Raw genomic sequence first — 21,972 nt, 5'->3', positions numbered from 1 at the left:
CGTCTGTAAAAAACCTTGGCATAAAAATCGTTGACTCTGTGAGTATGAAGCTACAGGTCCAGACGGTGGCTGGCCAGTGCTTTGGGTTTTTGAAAATGATTAAACAGTTTCTTCCTTTGCTCTCAATCCCCTGCAGGAAAATTGTGGTCCAGGCCTTGATTGGATCCAGCCTGGACTTAGTTAACATTCTTTATCTGGGGCTTCCGGAGTATTTACTCACCCGCCTCCGAGTAGTGCAAAATGCGGCGGCCAGAGTTATCCTTTCTCTTGGCCCCAGGACCCGAATGTCAGCTCATCTGAAGTCTCTCCACTGGCTTCCGGTTCAGAAGCGGATTCAGTTCAAGGCCTTGGTGCTGGCTTTCAAGGCTTTACATGGGTACGGTGCCCCGTACTTGAGGAAGAGGGTGCAATTTTATCATCCTCAGCGCTCTCTTCGCTCTGCCGCATTGGCTTTAGCATGCACTCCGGTGGTGAAATACTCTCGCATTGGAGGCCGCTCTTTTCGGCTGAAAGCGGCTAAGCTATGGAATGATCTGCCGCTTGCTGTGAGACTCCTCCACGATCTGCTTCCTTTCAGAAAAGCCCTGAAAACATGGCTGTTTCAGCAATAACGCAATACTTTGCCCACGGTACACTTGGTTTTTCTTCCTGTCTAGTTCAGTTATACTCACCCAGCGCCGGGACACTCAGTAAAGTAGCTGTGCACTTTATAAAACCCCGGATGACATTACATAACATAACAAATACTAGCTGGATACTAAAACTGCAAGATGTAATCCTTCTGAGTCCTGAACCTGACCCTTCACTTTAGATGGGCACACTCCAGCTCCACTAGCCATCTCACATAAAAGCCCTTTACTCAGGATCTCACCTCCCCCACCAGGGCTACTAGACTTAGGGTTTTGCCGCACAAAGGATCTATCTGAAGCTAAGCATGTCCCCACACCAACATCTGCATTCTCATTGACCTTTGATCCAACCATGGTTGTTGGGTTTGGCAGTCCACGGGCAAATGTAGGCTGCCAAAACAATTGCTCTTCCATCAGGGCTCGCTCTGGATATCCTTGACTTGCACTCTTGTTCCCCACTGTGAATAATGGTGTGGAGCCACTCAGTGCCATCAAAAGGGCACCCCCTCCGGCCTGGCAGTCTTGGCCACCGACTGCTCAGATTTGTACGCCCAGTTTGTGCCAGATTTGAGGTTGCCTCCACCTCATTGCTTGCGAGCAGGATTTCTTTAATAATTCCATAACAGTTGATTTTTGACTCACTGGGACCGTTACTGAGTTATTAACAACTTTGTGTGTGCTGCTGAGGTCCTTGCATTCCAGATTCTCCAGCTTCTTCCCTGTCAATAGCATCATCGTACCATTGAAGACATCATACCGTAAACCCACATATGGCCTCCTACAATCTGCACCTGCTCCAATTAGTCCCATGATAGTGGCTGTACTGCCATGAAGTTACTGTGCTGTCGCTGCCTTTGGAGCCATCAGTCTGGAGGGTAAGCCCCCACTAGGTCCTTCTTTTCCTCCGGCCACCGCATCTGCTGGTGTTGCTGCCACAGAGTGGTAGCAGGGTACACTAAACTTCGCTCACAAGTAAGCATACCAAGGCAGATTTACTTGTCTTGTGGAACCACCGACCAAGCCACCAAAGGTAAACACTAGCTCCAGGGATCATGCCCACGGACAGGTGCGTAGATATTTACACTGCATTCCAGGCTGGATTAGTGGCCGCAACAAGGGTTGCACACGAGGCCGCAGTCTTGTTTATCTATGGCCCAACGCTCTATGCTATTCCACTCTAGAACATTCAACTCTAGGCACTCCACAGTACGCTACTACACTGTATGCTACTACAGTCTACCCGCTACACTCTACTCCATTCCACAGCACAACAATCCAATTTACAGTATTCCACTTTACAACACTCCACTCTATGCCACTATACTGTAAGCCACTCCACTTTAGCCCCTTCCGGTCTATGCTATTCCACTGTACTCCACCGCTGCACTCTATGCTATTCCACTCTAAGCCACTCCACTCTATGCTACTGCAACCTACCCCACTCTAGTGTACACTATTTCACTGTATGCCACTCCAGTTCCTGCCACTCCACTCTAGGCTATTCCACTGTATGCCACTACACTGTACCTCACTCCACTTTACGCCGGTCCACTCTATACTACTCCAATATTCACCACTCCACTCTATGCCACTTCATTCTATGCCACTTCACTCTAAACTAATCCACTGTATGCCACGTCACTCAAACACACTCCACTGTACACCACTGCACTCTACACCACTCCACTGTAGGGTATTCCAGTGTATGCCACTCCACTGTACAACACTCCAGTCTACACCACTCCACTACACCCCACTATATTGTACGCAAATCCACTCTGCACTATTTCACTGTATGCTGCTCCACTGTACACCACTGTAATATATGCTACTCACTGAACACCATTGTACTGTACGTAACTCCACTCTATGCCACACTACTCTACCCCACTCCACTCTGTACCACTCCACTCTCTGCCACATCAATCTATGCCACTGCACTGTATACTACTCCACTCCACATTACTCCACTCCATGCTATTCCACGTCTATACCACTTCACTGCACGCTATTCCACTGTACGCCACTCTACTGAACACTATTCTACTGTAAACCGCTACATTGTACTTCACTCCACTGTATACTGCTCCACTCTACCTCACTGCAGCTCCAGTGTATGCTATTACACTCTATGCCACTCAACTCTACAATATTCAACTCTATGACACATCACTCTACCCCACTCCACTGTATGCCACTCTGGTGTATACTATTCCTTTGTATGCTACTCTACTACACCCCACTCCACTCTACACCACTCCACTCTACACTATTCCAATTTACAAAAATCCACTCTATGGTACTCCACTATCGCCACTCCACTCTATCCTACTACTCTATATGGTAGTGTATGCTACTTCACTTTACGCTATTCAACGTATGCCACTCCACTCTACCCACTCCACTCTTTGCCACTCCAATCTATAGCACTCTTATGCATACTGTTCCGCTATATGCCACTCCACTGTACGCTATTCCACTGTATGTGACTCCACTGTAAATCTCTCCACTCTGTGCCACACCACTCTATGCCACTTCCCTGTATGCCACTCCACTTTACGATATTCCACTGTATGCCTTCCTGTTCTACCCCACTCCACTCTACTCCCCTTCACTCTACAGCACTCCACTGTATGCAATTCCTCTGTGCGACTCTCCACTCTATGCCACAGCAGTCAGAGCCACTACAATGTACACCACACCACTCTATGATACATTACGCTATTCCACTGCACGTAACTCCACTCTACCCCACTCCACTCTATGCTATTCCATTCTATCCCACTTTACTATACCCCATTCCACTCTACACCACTCTTCTCTTCAACACTTTAATCCACTGCAACAATCTACTCCACTCTTCCACACTTTCCGTCACTCTACAACACACCGCTTCTCTCGACTGTACCACACACCACTCCACTCTACAACACTATACTATGCCATTCCACTCTTCTCGTCTCTATGCCACTATACTCTACAACATGCTACTCCACTCGATGCTACACCACTCCACTGAACTCCACTCCACTCTACTCCACTGCACAACACTCCACTTAATGACACTATATTCTACTACAGTACACTGTACAAAACTCTCCTTTACTCTCCTTTTCCACACTCCACATAATGACACTCTGATGACAGTAAAATCTACAATTTGATTTTTGTTTTAACTACAAATAAAAAGCAATGAAATTCGATAAACAAAAGAAAGGCTAAAACTTTGTTATAGTTGGGAAAACTTTATTTATTTTTTCTATACAAACCAAACATAAAATACACAAACAAGTAATAGTTATACCTTAGATTTATAATATACCCACCACCTTTAAATTGATATGACTTTATTTATTCTTTACCTAATAACAAAACTTAAACTACCCGAAAATTACAATTTTTATACTTATGATTATACCGTTACCATATAATTTATGCAACACCTTCAAATTATTGTAACTTGCTCACCTCTATACATAGTGTATTCAACTTGGTAGCCACACTACATTAACTATAACTTGCTTCCAGTGTTCTCATAAAAGATGTGATTTAAGATGTCATAACTGTTCTTCTGAATACTTTTATGTTAGATGGTGTAAGTGATATAATATAACAGAATCGAGTTGTTACTGACCCTTTTGCTGGACGCCCTTGCCGCTCCTGATCTATCTGACTGTGTGGGGAAGCTGTGGGTGTTGTGCGTCCTGCCTCCCGCTGCCTCGCTGCAAACGACCATCCACGCAGCGCGACCGCCGAGGGGAGTGCAGCCTAAAGAACTACAATACCCAGCAGCCCATGCGCCACGCGCGCTCTGAAACCGCGCCAGGAGGCGCTTAAAAACTGCGTGAGCCCCTGCACGAGCAGGGAACAGAATCGAGTTGTTACTGACCCTTTTGCTGGACGCCCTTGCCGCTCCTGATCTATCTGACTGTGTGGGGAAGCTGTGGGTGTTGTGCGTCCTGCCTCCCGCTGCCTCGCTGCAAACGACCATCCACGCAGCACGACCGCCGAGGGGAGTGCAGCCTAAAGAACTACAATACCCAGCAGCCCATGCGCGCTCTGAAACCACGCCAGGAGGTGCTTAAAAACTGCGTGAGCCCCGCCTTGCGGGACGCCGGGCGAAGCCCGGGCAAAGGGCGGGCCCTCTTAGGCCCTCAGAGGCCGAGTGAGGCCGGGCAGGGCCTATTCTCTGACATTCACTGACCAGGTACCTAGTTCTTGCTCTATTTAAGGAAATGTCTATCATGGTTATAAGTCCTGAGAAAGTGATTGTGGACAAACAGGGGGGGTCATTAAATGGCACTCTTGATGGTTACTTTGTAAAAGTTCCAACTGATTTAGATACAGAGATAACACTAGAAGAGCGAAGGGCGCTGCGCCGCCGCTCGGTAGAAAGCATGAAGAATAGAATACCGGCAGATCTCATGTCCCATGCCCATTCCCAAAACGAAGGCAGTTCTAGTGGCAACAATGATCTCACATCCCTGGAGAGTGTGCCATTCCTACTCAGAGACTGTTCACCCACGCCCTGTGTTTCCACTAAACAGCCTTTGAGCCACATTCCCTCCCCCAGTTCCACAAGTCTAACAAGTATTACTGAGACTTTGACTGTCCCAACCCTTGCACATGGCAAATCTGCCCAAAGTAAGATAAAGAAGCCAGTGCCGCCTAAGGCCCATGGTCCACCACCCTGTAAACGAAGACGCAAGGGGATGGATTGGCAAAAATCGAAAATTAGTCATTCTGACTTTGGAAAATCTTCCAAGACTACTGCCATCATGGATCAAGTGGTAACACCTGCACCCGATAAATTGCCAAACGCCACAGTCTCTCTGACATGCATACAAATAGATAGGGATGCTAGTACCAGTGTACCAACTGTAGGTTTTGTTGAACCCCCGCAGCAACCAACACACTTCACTGTCACATTGGACAGTATAGAACACCTAATTAGGTCTTACACCCTACCAATTATTGAGAGGTTAAACAGGGTGGAGGGACGACTCCAAGCAATAGAGCTGGGAATTGGGAGCAAGGATGTCCCCACAATGGCATTGCCGAATGTGGCTATGCAATTTCCAACATTGGCTACATTACCCACCACATCTGCCCCAAATGTTACAACTCATCCGACCATAGCTGTATCGAAATCTCCTAAAACAATAAATACCAACCAACACAAGCAATCTCCCCCCAACCAGACGATTAAATCAGCTGTGAACCCTGCCTGTCAACCCGCAAGGGGATTGGAGAAGATACGCATGGAGAAATCTCTAGGGGAGGTGGGAGGCAATAGGTATCCAGAGGTTCCAGCAAGTAGAGGTCCACTGGTAGAACTTCCACCTGAAGCTGTGCCTTTTGTGGTTGCTCTCACAGGGGTCCCCAAATTGGAAGTAAACAAGAGGGAAGGGTTCGACCAGCTAAAGAACAAAATCATTCATTGGTTTAGCACTTATAGACCAATTGCAAATAACATCAATGGCGAAATAGTATACATACGCCGACTTCAATGGCTGGGTGGAAGAGGCAAAGACATTGAGGGAGATGTAGTTGTAGTCAACTTTAGTGATCCGCGTGCGGTCAATTTCATATTAAACTGGCCCTCGGGAAATGGTAATAATTGCATCATCCCTCGTGCCCTGACGTATTTCTATCCTAGATCCCTCGTACTCCCTCCAACCTATACAAGTGGAAAATCACTTAATAATATTCACCATCCAATCTCATACAACACCAGGCATCATTTACATGCACAATACCCAGTACCAGCTGTTGATCCTTTTGGGTGGAACATCGTACCTCCTAGGTATAATACAAATGCTGATAGGAGGATGGATCATCTGAGACCCTTCACGCCCCTGGAAACATCAAACAGGTTTGATGTATTTTCGGGTATGGAAGACTGCGATTGAAGACCACAGCCCATACGGGGCATGGGCGGTCGAATATATACTACCAGTTCCGCAGTCAAAGACCATGGGCTTTCCAAGACAAACATATCAGCCTCTGGGGGGAACTAATGTAGCCAGGTACAGTTGGGTAAAACACAACAGATTATTTCTTCGCCATCCTGTGAATGATACTCATGGTGAATCAACACATATCAAATCCCCATGCATACAAATGGCCCAAAAAATCCCGGAGCTGGAAGAAGCTTTTGCGGGATCACAAGAAACGATCAGAACAAATCCCCAAGCAGCTTCCAGGGGGAGAACAGTGAAAGATACAACTATGCATAGTCTAGTCTCTCAAAAACCAAGTAGGAGGGTGTTAGGAATAGCAGAAGTAGATGCTGTAGGACCCAATGATAGTTTGCAGAGCAATGGGTTAGCTGAGACTAATGACACCCCCGGACCCACAACTTCTGAGAAGGATGTGCACCGACAGCACGACCAGGCCCCAACAGAAATAATCAATGACCAGGCAAGACAGTTTATAGTGTCATGGAATGTAGCCGGTCTTAGGAACAAGATGGTTTCCAGGGATTGGTCAAACTTTATTGAAAAATATATCATAATTACTATGCAGGAAACCTGGGTAGTGGAACCCCAGTATAGGTCGGGATACTTAAATTTCTCGATACCGGCAACCCACACAAATAGAGGAAGGCCGATGGGGGGCCTAACCACATGGGTAAAGCAGGATGATAGGTATATCACTGCACAATTAGATTCCAACACTAAGGATATTCTAATTGTAAAAATAAATTCGCCCAAGTTTAGAGATTTATTTATCTTTAATGTGTACGCCAGGGGAAAACCGGGAGGTAAATCCTCAGAGATAGTTGATCAATTGGGTCACCTTGTAAAAACGCTTAGGGGAAATGCAAATATACTGATATGTGGTGATTTTAACTGCTCTTTTGAGCCCCTGGACCAATTTGATATTGATCTCACAGAGGCAGAAGATGATAGCTGGCAAATCCCCCAATTAAATATACCTCCTATAAAGAGGTTGACCAAAGCAGCTCTCCAACTCAAAACCTTAAGTCTTGAGTGCGGTCTTAAATCAGCCAATGGAAGAACTAAGGGGGATAAGCATGGAAGTCCCACATTTAATAATGGCAATAGCTCAAGCAGGATAGACTATATTTTAGTCAACCTTGAATTCTGGCCAGTTATTCGGGATATGATTGTCATTAAAAGAACTGAGAGTGACCATAATCCCCTCAGTTTAGAGATACAACTCCTCAAGGGCAAGGGAGTAGCTGTAAGGGACACAACAAATGACATCATTCTTGCTAACGATATAAGGCGATTAAAATGGGGTGAATGTCTAGGTAATTCCCATCGTATTATAGAAATGGACCCACTGGTGTTGGGTGCAATCTCCGAGCTACAGGGATGCTCATCCGATGATGACTATGTGACCAGGGTGGTTCCAATTCATACCGCTCTCTTTTTGAATCTCAGTAAATTTTTTATTAAGGCAAGGAAAGATCCACCTCGCAAAGGTAGAAAGAAGCCAGATTCCTGGTATGGTAAAAGTTGCAGAACTGCTTATAAGTCCCTAGCATTAGCAGTGCGATCAACGGACAGGCTCCTAATACGTGATGCTAAGGCGTCACTATAAAATAACTCAGCAGGAAGCAAAAAAATCTTGGGACAACAAATACTGGGAATAATTATACGAGGCAAGTAAGTCCAGAAACATGATGGATTTCTGGAATTTAGTGAGATGGGGCAAAGGTAACCATAAGCCGCAGCCAGAAAACTCTGTCCCTCCTGAACGCTGGGTAATGCACTTTAAATCACAATTTGCTCACCCCGATGAGGCAAGCGCAGGAAGTCTGGACCCCATTGCTATCTACACAGCGAATACCCCGCTGGTGTTTAGTCGGAAAGATATCGAACAGGCTCTAAATACAATACAGAGAGGAAGAGCACCGGGTCAAGACATGATTCCGGCAGACCTTTTTCTGCATAGTAAAGAGGTCTGGGTGCCGTATATAGAGTTGCTGGCGAATGCCATCTCTAGGGGCTCGCCAATACCAGAAGTTTGGAGAGGAGCCGAAATAATCCCAATATTTAAAAAAGGGAATCGTGCTGATCCTGCGAACTACAGGTCAATTAGCCTAATTGCATGCATTCAGAAGGTGGTGGCCAGGCTCGTTCTTCTCAGGATTCAGAACTGGATAGAAGATTCAGGGGTTATGTCTGCGCTTCAGGCAGGCTTTCGCCCATGCATGAGTACTATGGATCAAGTTTTTGGATTTTGTGCCATATATTGGAAAAGGGTTATCCTTGGAGGGGGCACTCTCTTTGCAGCCTTTGTCGATTTGAAATCGGCTTTTGATCTTGTGCCACGCACTAGGCTGTGGCAAGTGCTTCATGAACAAGGTATGCCACATGAACTCCTAGCCTTCCTGACCAAATTTCACGAAAACAATTATGCTCAGGTCAGGTGGGGAAATCAGGGCCAGGTTACTGATAAATTCGCAACGGAAAGGGGAGTAAGGCATGGATGCGTCCTTGCACCAACTTTGTTTACGTTGTACATAAACAGGGTAACGGAGTACTATAGGGAAGTACACACAGATGCACCCAAACAAAATGGCATCCCGGTTCCCTTATTAATGTTTGCAGACGACACCCTTATACTCTCAAAAACGCAAGAAGGGCTTCAGAAAGCAATTGGCTGTTTTGAGTTGTTCTGCAATGACCATGGTTTAATCATTAATGTGTCGAAAACAAAATTTATGGTGATGCATAGACACAAGAAAGTAGGGGGCACAGTTTTTATGAATGGTGAGCCTTTAGAACAAACAGTTTCAGCTACTTGGGTATCACTCTAGGCACTCGGTTAGAGTGGAAGCCACATATGACCTATCTAACCACTAAGCATGCACAGCTGTCGGGCGTCCTACTGAGAGAGTTAAACACCTCTGCCACACAACCTATAGCCCCAGCCCTTAAAATATATGACACTAAAGTTAGGGCTTCAATGCTGTACGGGGCGGAACTGTGGGGGGTCTAAGACGTCACAGCTCTGACTAAAGCACAAAATAAATTCCAACGGTGCCTAACAAGGCTCCCGCAATCCACACCAATGCTACCTTTGTATATGGATCTGGGCTGCCGGAAAATACAGGACATATCTGGCTTTAGACCTATTGCATATTGGAGGAGGTTATGGGTTACACCCGAACTTTCCCATTATGCTCTAGCGCTTCTTGAAACTAGAAATATGGATTTAGGGGGCAAAATACAATGGTTTAGACAGGTCAAGCTGCTTTTCAAAGCCCTATGAATGGTGGAATTATGGGAGAACCCCTCAGAAAAGATTTTCCCCTCTCTAAAGATCCTAAAAGAGTTGTACTGGGCACACATAACCCAGAGGGAGTTCCAGAAACATACTGACCCATCGCTCACCAGGGATTTTTTGTAACAAAAACATACTCCTGATTATGAGCGATACTGCGATCTCATTACCATTCCAATTGATAGGAAACTTTTTCATCAATATAGGGTGGGAACCCTTCCTATCAATTCATTTACTAGTAAATGGTCAAGCAATAAAGATCTGCATATGTGTCCTTTCTGTGCTGCCCAACCTGAAAGTTTAGCTCATGTTTTATTCATATGTCCAGCTTATAAAGCCCCTCGCCATAAATGGATTAGACCTATCTGCATACAGAAAGGCATCCAAAGTGGCTCTGAGGCATTCGAATTGTTAGAACAGACTGCACCGATAGCATGGTTATTGCACTTGCTAAATATTTAAAATGGATGTGGTCAATACGCAGGAACAAATTGGAATCACAGTAATCTGTATTATTATAAAGTGGCACTGAAGAATCTATGACAAGGAAAATGGCACTGAGTTTTAATGGATTTTATATCTACACAGTATTTATTTTTTTAAATAATTGAATTGGAACATCCTGTACATAGCAATGATCGGATAGATTAATATGACTTCCCCTATATACTGAGAATAACGGATGTAATAAGTATGAATTGTAGTTTTAATGTTTTTACTGTGTTGTCTTTTATGACTAATTGTCGAAATAAAGACTTATTTGACTTTGATATAATATAAAAGTGTGGAGCAGTGCATGGAAAAGGCGCGAGTTATAGTTAATGCAGTGTGGCTAATGAGTTAAATACACTATGGGCACGATTCTGATGTGGGCAGGATGTCGATGTCTGCATCGAATGTGCTGTTCGGAATCCTTTCTGAATGAGCCATTCTGATGGGCTCGGTTGGAAAGGAATCCAACTCAGTTTTCCCCCGGCTGGCTCTTTCTGGCCAAGGGGGTATGATGGCAGTTTCCCACTGCCTTTTTGTGCCGGTCTTTTCGGCACAAAAAGGCAGTGGGAAACTGTCTTTGGGGGCCCCCAGCAGGGCCACATGGGGGCATAGCCGCTGAAAGGTGGCCTAGGGGGCACCTACGGTGCCCCCCTGTTGATCCCTACACCCAGTGGCAGGCACCTTGAGGTGCCTGTCACGGGGTGCAGTGATAAACTGCACCCCTGCTCTTTCAATGAGAGCATGCAGTCCATTCGAATGCATGCTCTCATTTAAAGGTATAGGCACTCGTCCTACTTGCAGGTCTGTAACCGACAATAGTAGGTTGTTTGGTTACAGTTCCTGCCCGATGTTGGACGGACTCCGGTCTGTCTGACATTAGAATCAGGTCCTATGTATGGAGGTGATGGAGCGAGTTTTAGAAATGTTTTCATTTCAGATTGTGAAGTCACACTTCCATAACTGAATTAATTATGCTAACGATTTGTGCTATGTGTGTATTAATTCAAGTTAGTTTTAAGAGTTGCATACACGAGAAAACACGAGGGTTACTAACATGTGTGCTTATAAACGTGCATTATGTTGCATCTTTCTGTATGTGGAAAATAATAAATTAATCTTGTCTATTGTTGTGTCATAACTAATAGTGGCTGATTAAATAATGGCATGTGCTTATTTTGCTTTCTTGTCTACGTGGTGTCACTTTATTCTTACAGGTGCATAAAGAATCCTGCTGGATTAAATGAAGAATGGTAGATATAAATGCTGCTTTATTTGTGTGCTTCAGCTAGGTAATTTAGACTAATGGATTAATTATTAGCAATGGTGGGTGGCAACAGAATGAACAATATTTCTCGCATTAATTATTCTTTTGTGTTTGTTTATATAATAGTTTTCGTAAAAAGTGATTCTGGGCCTAGCGCATTCGTGTTTGCCAAAATTCTGCTCGGAGCAAGAGAGAGTCCATGATGGAAAAACTCCTTCTGCTGAAACATTTTGTCGTGATGTAAATTGAAATTCGATGAGCTGACTGTTCTTTAGTCGAGCAAGGCCAAGGCCAGGAACCGGCAGAGGAGTGTGTGAAAATTTCATATCCGAGGAAGTTATGACTCTCTTTCGGTTAATGTTGCAAACTGGAGGAAGCCTCGTTGTTCGAAAACTAGAGACAATGGACTCTAAGAAAGTGACGGAACTGATATTCTAAAAAATGTGGTGACATGATGCCTGTCACTTAACAGCCACTGGGACTCCGAATTTAGCAGAAAAATATACTTTTACTTAGATTAGCTTAGCGTAGAAAGGTATAAAAACTCTTCCCACGGGGAAGAGAGTGCTGCTTCTTGCTGACCTTAGATGGGTGTGTCGTGCAGAAGGACATTTCTTGGAGCACGTAAGAAACCCAAAAGACTTTTTATTTTTTATTCTTTAATATAGCAAGTGTAGTTAGGGACTTAGAATATGATGATGCTAAAACTGTCATTTACTATCTGAATAAATGTTTTGCTTTTTCTTAAAATCGTTTTTACCATTTACAAATACTTTTATAAAAAGCTTTAATAAATATTTCTAATGCATTTTCTAAACAAATAGTTAATAAATCTTTACTTTGAAAAACAAGCTGGCCTTGGTATTTCATGAGTTTAGGTTACCATTAGCAAGATCTTATCGCCACAGTGGCTTAATTAATTTGTAGGTTTTGTAAAGTGTGATGAATTCATTTACCGCGGTTGTATATAAATGTATATATTTGTGAATAGGTTAATTAGGTCACATGATTCAATTGGTCAAAATATGTCATGTTAGTTTATGGGCCTTGTGATTGATTTATGATTAATGGTGAATATTGTGAAGTTGGGTAGCGTAGCTTATGACATATTTCCTATAGGCCGCTGGATCAATTTCCTGGTAGCAGACTTGATGGTTGCTATGGTAACCAACATACTGCATGGTAGTTACATAGGATCGATGAATAACATATGTTGAGTTCGTTCTCTTGTTACATGTAGTCGAAAGGTTTTTTCCTGCAGTGTGAAAAATCCTAGTTGTACCGGTACAGAGTGGTGTGACAAGAGTGAAGTCACACAGTGCATTTGATCTGTTTCTGAATAGCGGTATTAAGACATATCACAAGTGTTGTGGTCGTACAACACGTAATAGGGATATAGGTGTGTTAGATAGAATGTATGCGTAGTGAGGATTGTCTATGAAATAGTAGCTTTGAGTATAGGGACAAAGAGCCCGTTCTAAAATTCACTGCGAAAAGAGTAATAGAATATATTCGAGCCTGAGTGAAGGGTAAAGTAACGTCGTTTATTTTACTAGCGATTCAGGTTATCTATGGCTGGTTAGAGTCCTGCCAGGATTTCATGTGTGTATGATTAGGGATACTTTCTGTTTGATAGTGCGTAAATGATTCAGTAATTTCGTTCGAGTCAAACTTTGAATTGTTACTTTAAGTACATTCGGAGGGAAACGCGTTCGCTATTACTTGTTTAAAGGGTAGAGTAAAAATTTACTTTATCGGCGAATGTATATTCTGTGAGAATAGCGTCGCCTATTCCATGCAAAGAATTTCTTGCATGTCTGTAAAAACTGTCACTTTGTTTTAGAGAAACAGACAAATGGTTTGTTCTTTTTGTCGTTATTAAATCGAATTTCATTGAAATAGCGTTCTTAAAATGGCGCTGTGAAAAGCTTTTGTGAAGGGGGGGTGAGCGCTGAGAGTGAGATCCGAGAAACCGCAGCAGCTGTATACGTCACACGGTCCGCGCTGTGATTGGGTAACGTACGTCACAGCTAGTACTCTGATTGGCTCACGTGATTTTATCGAGCTAGATACTGATTCGCTTTTGCGGAAAGCTCTCTTCTTATTGGTCGAGCAAAGTGGTGACGTAGCTCGAACCTGATTGGCTCGTTGGTGTGTTTCGCGCACGGATTGGCTGGTGTTGCGGAACAACCAGGAAATATTTACGATCATTTCCGACTAAGCGGATTTGGTTTTAAAATGAGTTATTTTTACAAAAATGTTGAGAAAAAGCTTACAATGCTTCAGAAATTTAAAAATTGTATTTCACCTGACAAGAAAATTGAAACGCGAGGTGGTAAATTACTTCATAAATACAAGACACCTGCAGCGTATACGGAAGGCGAATATGGTTATCATACTTTTCTGTGGTTTGATGTTTGGAAAAATTACACTAAGGATGATGGTGTATTAGTTTGGCCAGATGATGGTTCATTTAATATAACATTTGTAAGAAATTTGAGAGAAAAGATGTCAGCTCTTGTACCAAAGCCTAGACCAACACAATTTGAAGCTTTAGTTGAATGGGAGGATGAGATGTTTCAACTACAGAAGGAAGCGAGTGGGATAAAAAGACCTTCAAAAATACCGAGTTATAGACGGGAAACGCATGAAGATAGAATGCGTATGTGGAGACAGGCAGATATGTGCGATGGTCTCTATTTAATAAGAGAAATGGTTTTAGGGTCTCCAGGTGAAAAAAGAACTGAAAAGAAAAATAATGCTGTTGTAGAAAGTGAATCAGAAGATGCAGTCTTAGAAGAAATTTACACCACGAATAAAAAGCAAACTCCACTTAGACAGCCTTGTTCATGGTCTACCCCGATAGTTTCTAAAGGAACCACACCAAGTGCACCTCCATTAAATGAATCACCCAAATTGTACCCAAATAATTCTGAATCCTTTGAAACTCCAGAAAGATACGAGACAAGAACAAATTCTAGTGTTTTTAATAAAAACAGAAATTTTTCTGAATTTCCAACGGAAAGGGAAGCCCCTAGAAATTTAACGAGAGCTGCCAGAGATGAGGAAGCTGCAAATACTTCAGAATATTTACGATCAAAAGAGGAATTAATTCGGCAGTTAACAAAAGGGATGGAAGCAGTGACAGTTCCAGTAACTATTGGTCCTGTTCAGCCTGTTTTTGATCAAAAGGAAATTAAACAGCCAAGTTTGACAATTCCATTAAATGCAGAAATTCAAAAAGTAGCTGAAAAATTTTATTCAGATTTAACTGAAATACATCGTGAGAAAACAAAGCCTGATTTAACTTTTAATCAAGGTTCTTTTAATCAGTCACCAATGGGTGCAGAATCAGATGCTGAGACTCCTGAGAAAAGAGAGTCAAATTCAAAACTTGATGTTGCAAAATTAAAAGCAGATTTGGAAGAGTTAATAATTGGCACAATTGGTCCTGACAGTTTGAAGTATTATCGAGATGATGAACTCCTGTTCATCAGCAAAAGCATTCAATGGAAAACAAAAAATAAATATGATCAATTGGAAGAACTGGCTGCAGAATTAGAAATCGATCTGAGCAGACAGAAAAATCTGGGAAAGCATTGCAGATTAGACTTTACTGAGAAGGACATTGGGAACTTCAACACAATGGGAAGAATTATGCACATAAAAGAATTGATTGTATACATCAAAAAATTGGGTGACTTGAGTAAATATAGAGTGAAATGGACCAAAAAGAAGGAAGACGAAAGGTCGGATAAACTGTCTAAACAGTTTCCAATGAGAGAAATTGCAGGTGGAGGATATGTTCATGTCCCGTGGTCAAGACAGGATATTTTGCTTTTCACAAATGACTTTCCTCGGCTGAGAGAGAATCCTGTGGAATGGTATCGACAGGTAGACAGATTCATCAAGGTTTCGAAAGTTCTGTGGATTGATCTGGATGGATTCTTTGACATAGTTGTCCCATCAGATCTTTGGACAGAATGCAAAATTGCTGTGAGTTGGCCCAAAGCAGAGCCAGATCGTATTAAAGAGACAGGTGCTCCAGCACCGGAGGTCATGGATCTGTATGACAAAGTGATTTACTGGTTGAAAAAGAAAATTGCCCCAAAAGAAGTTGATTGGGTAAAAATAGACAGGACAAATCAGGAACCAAAAGAATCAGTTCATTCATTTTATGAAAGGTTATCACTGGTTTTTAAACAGTACAGTGGCTATGAAAAATTAGATGAAAAAGATATGAGCCACTTTATCTACAGATTTGTTTATGGTCCTAGACCAGAAATTGGAGAAATGATCAGGAATAATATTGTTGGATGGCAATCGAATTCAGTTGATGATATCTTGAGAAAAGCAAAATACTGCAGTGATGAATTGGAAGTAAGGCAAAAGAAATTAAAGGAGAAGGCAATGTGGGCGCAGGTGAAGGTGGCTGAGCAACAAATTGCAAGCCTTGAGAATAAAAATGTGAATTTTGGTCAGAATCAGAACCAGACTCAGGGTCAGGGAAAGTTCAAAAATAATTTCAACAAGCCTAAGTTTAATGTTAATATTGAAGAGCTAAAACAGAAATTGCCTTGTTTGAATTGCGGCGAAATCGGTCACTGGAAAAACGAGTGTAAGAACTCGCCCAGAAAATGTAAAAATACATCACTAAACCCACAGATGCAGAACGATGCTACAGCTACAGCGTCAATTGAATGACCTGAGTCTTCAGCAACAGCTACAGCGACAATTAGTGCAACAACAGAATCCGATTCCACTGCCTCCTTTTCCTAGTTGTGGGGGAGGTCAAAAATATAATCCAGGTACTGGATTCAGCGGAGGTGATCAGGTAATAAGAGCTCAAAGACAAAATGTGCACAATACATCAGGACACTTTTTGTTTACAGGGAACCAAGGAAGCGATTCTGATGACTGCTTCTGACGGTGCCCAAGAGAGGGGAAAAGTGTGTAATTGGAGCCACTCTTGAGGTTGACCAGTCTGGTCCATTTGTAAATGGAAAAGTAAATGATGTAGAAATTACTTTTTTTGTGGACACTGGTGCTACCCGTGCTACTGTTAGATCAGTGGAAATTGAAAACCTCCCTCTCTCTGGGGATACCATCCAAGTAGTCGGAGTAAGTAATCAGCAAATTAAAACAGATCTAACTGATCCTGTGAATGTGGAGATTGGCAATTTTAAAGACAAACACAGGTTTGTAGTTTGCAACAGCAGTCCAGTGAACTTGCTGGGGAGAGATATATTATGCAAGATGAATTGCAGAATATATTGCTCACCTGATGGAATTGAGTTACAAACCATGGAGGAAGATGGGTTGTACAGATTGACAATGTTGATGGTTGAGGCAGAAGAAACAAAATTATTTCCTGCATTTGATAAAGAAAATTTACCAGAAGAATTAAAAGAAACAGTCAAAACTGAAGTTTGGGATTTGACAGGTAATGAAATGGGTCTGATGAAACATGTCGATCCAGTCAAAATTACGGTGAAGCAGGGAATAGATTTTCCAAACATTCCTCAGTACAAAATGAAAGCTGAAACAATTGAAGGTGTCATTCCTGTAATTGAGAAATTCATTAAACAAGGTGTTTTGAAAGAAATTGTGAGCAGTCCTTGTAACTCACCGATTATGGGGATCAAAAAGCCAAACGGAACATATAGGATTGTTCAGGATTTGAGAAAGGTTAACCAAATTGTTGTTCCTTTTTGTCCAGTTGTTCCAAACCCAGCAGTTATTCTTTACCAGATTCCGCATGATGCAGAATGGTATACTGTCATTGATCTTTGCAATGCGTTCTTTACTGTTCCATTGCATCCAGAGAGCCAGGAAATCTTTGCTTTCAGATTCCAGAGTAGGACCCTCACATGGTGTAGAATTCCTCAAGGGTATACAGAGAGTACTTCTATCTTTAATGAGCTGTTAAAGAAATCTTTGGAAGATCTAAATTTGCCAGGTCGGTCAACGCTAGTGCAGTATATTGACGACCTTTTGGTCGCAGCAAAAACAAGAGAAAACTGTGTTACAGATACGATTACTCTCTTGAATCATCTGGCAGATGAGGGACATAAAGTGTCTCCTGCTAAATTGCAGTTTTGTAAACAGGAGGTGAAATATCTTGGCCATAGAATTGCAAAGGGAATGAGACAAGTGACAGTTGAGAGAATCAAAATGATACAGGGAATGCATCCTCCAAAAACACAAAGAAAGGTCAGAATGTTTTTAGGAATGGTTGGTTACTGTCGTCAATGGATTAGTGGGTTTTCAGTAATTGCGAAACCACTACAGAGACTGACAAAATCAGACATAAAAGATCCAATTGTTCTTACTGAAACTGAGTTGGAAGCCTTTGAAAAGCTAAAAAGAAGTTTGTGTGAAGCTCCAGCTCTGGGCATGCCAGAATATGAGAAAGGTTTTGAGCTGTATTGCAGTGAAAGGTAAGGATGTGCATTGTCTGTGTTAATTCAGAGACATGGAAACATGAGAAAACCTATTGCTTACTTCTCAGCAGTTCTTGATCCAGTTGCAAAAGCATTACCAGGTTGCTTAAAAGCAGTTGCAGCAACAAGTATTAGCCTTGAGCAAAGTGAAGGAATCATAATGGGATTTCCTGTAAAAGTCTATGTTCCCCATTCAGTTGAAATTCTCCTCACAAGGAGCAAAACGTAACACCTGACAAGCAATAGTCTCACAAAATATGAGAAAATAATTCTGGGATCAGATAATGTGTCTTTAGCAAGATGTGTGAATTTAAATCCTTCCACGCTGCTACCTGACACTGAAATTAGTGATGAAAATGATGTGGAGCATGAGTGCTTGGATGTCATGGAATACTGTACCAAGCCAAGGCAGGACATTAAAGATGTGCCATTGCCTGAATCAGATTATGTCTACTTTGTAGATGGCTCCTGTCTGAGATCAGAGGGAGGTATTTTGAGAGCAGCATACTCAGTCTGCACAGTGGCAGATATTGAAGAAGCATCATGTCTTGAAGGAATTCGTTCAGCACAGGTGGCTGAATTAATTGCTTTAATTCGTGCTTGTGAATTGGCAAAAGATTTGAGGGTCTCCATAATTACAGATAGCCAATATGGGTATGGAGTTGTGCATGATTATGGACAGCTCTGGTCTCAGAGAGGCTACATGACATCAGCAGGTTCACCAATTAGAAATGCAGAGTTCATTAAAAGATTGATTGATGGCATACAGTTGCCAAAAGAAATTGCCATAGTGAAGTGTGAAGCTCACAGGAAAGGTGAGGATTTTATCACCAAAGGAAATGCTTACGCAGATGAAATTGCAAAGTACTGCGCAAGAAACAATTATGCGCTTAATCAGGAGAAAAACAAAGAGTTTGTTTTGAGTTCACTGATGCTAACATCAATTGTTGAGACATGGCAGGAAATCAGAGATTTGCTAAATGAAGCTGATGATGATGAGAAAAATACATGGTTGAAGGCAGAATGTAGACAGCGAGATGAGGATGGAATTTGGACTTACAAACATGGCAGGGTAGTTTTACCAAATTGCATGATTGCTGATATGGGTGGAATGTACCATGGTCCTGGTCATATTGGAAGGGATTCGATGATTAGGCTTTTCAAGGAGACTTGGTTTAATACCAAGTTCAAAACAATTGCAGAGTCTCTCTGCCAAAGGTGTTTGATCTGTCAACAAATGAACCCGAACAGGAAATCAGTTGTGGGAACGGCAACCATAGGTCGGGAGGGTGGTCCTTTCACCAGATTACAGATGGATTTCATTGAGATGCCCAAACACAACAGACTGCAATATGTTTTGGTGATTGTCTGTTTGTTTTCAAGATGGGTAGAAGCATTCCCCACACGTCACAGTGATTCAATTACTGTAGCAAAGTTGCTTTTAAGAGAGATTATTCCGAGATATGGATTTCCTGTGACTATTGAGAGTGATAGAGGAGGTCATTTTGATAACAGACTGTTGAAATTGATCTGTGAAGCATTACACATTGAGCAGAAGTTGCACTGTGCATACAGACCAGAGGCATCTGGAGTTGTAGAGCAAATAAATGGAACGATTAAAAACAGAATAGGGAAAATGTGTCTAGCTACAGGTATAAAGTGGACAGATGCTCTTCCACTTGTTCTGATGACCCTGATAAGTACACCAGATAAAAAGACAGGTCTAAGTCCTCATGAAATTCTTATGGGCAGATTCATGAGACAAGCTTTTGTTCCAGTAGGAAAACTGTTGAGCATTAATGACAGTGCAATTTTGGAATACTGTAAGAAGCTTTCTGACGTCGTGACTTCTGTGTCTAATCAGGTGAGAACTGAAGTACAGTCAAAAGACAAAGTGCAAACGCATGATCTGCGACCTGGAGACTGGGTCAGAACAAAAGTTCACCGAAGAAGAAACTGTCTGGTACCAAGGTGGCAGAAACCGAGGCAGGTGATACTGGTGACGACGAATGCTGTAAAGTGTAAAGGCATAAAAAGGTGGATTCATCCGAGTCACACTATTCCTATACCTACACCTGAAAACTCTGATGAAGAGAGTGATACAACAGCTGATTCAGATTCTGAAGAAGAAGCTGAAGAAAATCTAGATTCTGAAGATCGACAGAGAGGTCGACATCTGGAAAAATCATCTGTGAATGGAGATTTCATTGGAAAAGACTTGAAAATAATTGTAGCAGATTCTGAAGATGATGAAGATCTGCTAGAAAAAGAATCAGCAGAAGAATCTGACAAAGAGTCAGGGGAGACAAAAGAATCTGATCAAAATAAAGAAAAAGAGCCTGAGACAGCAGAAGGATCTGAGCAGGTTCAGAAGCAAGACCAGGAAAGTATCGAAAAGCAGAAAACAAGCTCTGAATGCAGGAACAAAGAATCCGGAACTGGGAAGTTAAAGGTGATTGAAGAAGCAGAAGAAGAAGAATTGCCGAGTACCAGTGATGGAAGAGGAAGTACTGTTCTTAACGGAGTGAAGTTGCCGATTAGAGAAGATCCTGAGTCAAGAATTGAAATTTCGGACAGTGATTCTGGAGAAAGTGATGAAGATTGTCAGAGGGAAAAAGTAAGGAAAAGATCCTGGAAAACAGAATTTAACGTGACTGAGCCAAAAAGAAAATTACTAAGAAGAGGTGATACCTGGCCGAATGAAAACGGAGGGCTGAGAGTCAGGTTAATAAAAAGATCAAAGGAGCAGGTAAATGAGATTACAAGTCAGGGGAATCCTGAAAAGAAAGCAGAGAAAGGAAAGAAAATAGAAGTTATCTCTAGAAAAACAAAGAGAGTTTTGAGGCCAAATCAAAAGTATAAATCTCAGCGTGGCTAGCGGCTGGATATGGCGGCTGCCTAAAAGGTGAGCTCCGGGGATAGAGCTGCCTCTCCGACCATCCGATCATTTATCCGGCAAAGACTAGGTCTCTACTTGGGGGACCCGACGCCCGGGACCGGGCGGTGCCTGAAACACTGCCGCGGGGCGGAAACAGAAGCGGCAAAGTGAAGTTATCGCCGGCGACAAGGTCGGCCCACCGAGAGACTTCAAACCGGGGACTCGCCTGTGGGTAAAGCCGACCGGAAGCACAGCGGAGCGGGACGCAACACGCCGGAAGCGCCCGTCCACATAATACATCGAGGCGGTGAGCGGACTTCGGTGGCATTATACATGAAAGCGCTGCAGTCCACCCGACACGAACTCGCCAAAGAACGCTGAGGGTACGGACAACAGGCCAGGTCGGGCCGCGGGCTAACTCTGGCGAAGGAGGCGACGACGGAGAAGGGTGAGCAGCCATATTGGTGCAGGACGACCCGTCCCGCGTCACACTGACATATCCCACCGGTAACAACCAGCGGCGGTACCCAACGGAGGCGGCGACGCTGCTTTGTGTCAGAAAAGAGCGGAGCTGGTAACGGACCCGTGGAGACACACTGAAGTGGAGGCTGTGACCAATACTGCGCACTGGCAGACTGCAGAGGTACGAGGTGCCGGGATGAAATAGGCAGTGGTCCTGTGGCAGGAGAGTAAGCATGAGTGAGTGGAAGCCTGGCAACCTCTGACTCCGGACGGCCAGATACAGACTGCGCGAGCAATACGAAGTAGATCCGGGCAAGTGGCTGATCTCCTTCACGTACGAACGACGCAGTTTATTAGTGCGCAGAGCCACTGAGACCTGGGGTGTGGCGCGGCGGCACAAACGGCTGCCACCTTTTGACCAGCACTGAGGAACCTGTTTTGTGCCCCGGAAGGTGTAGACGGCTGGCTCGCGGCCGCGGTATACCTCTGGAGTGCCATTGATCACTGGACAAGGCATGGCTGGCAGCCCAACACCAACAAGTG

Source organism: Lissotriton helveticus, chromosome 6 (assembly GCF_964261635.1).
Source record: "Lissotriton helveticus chromosome 6, aLisHel1.1, whole genome shotgun sequence".
Classification (NCBI taxonomy): domain Eukaryota; kingdom Metazoa; phylum Chordata; class Amphibia; order Caudata; family Salamandridae; genus Lissotriton; species Lissotriton helveticus.
Note: the sequence above shows the minus strand (reverse complement) of the source record.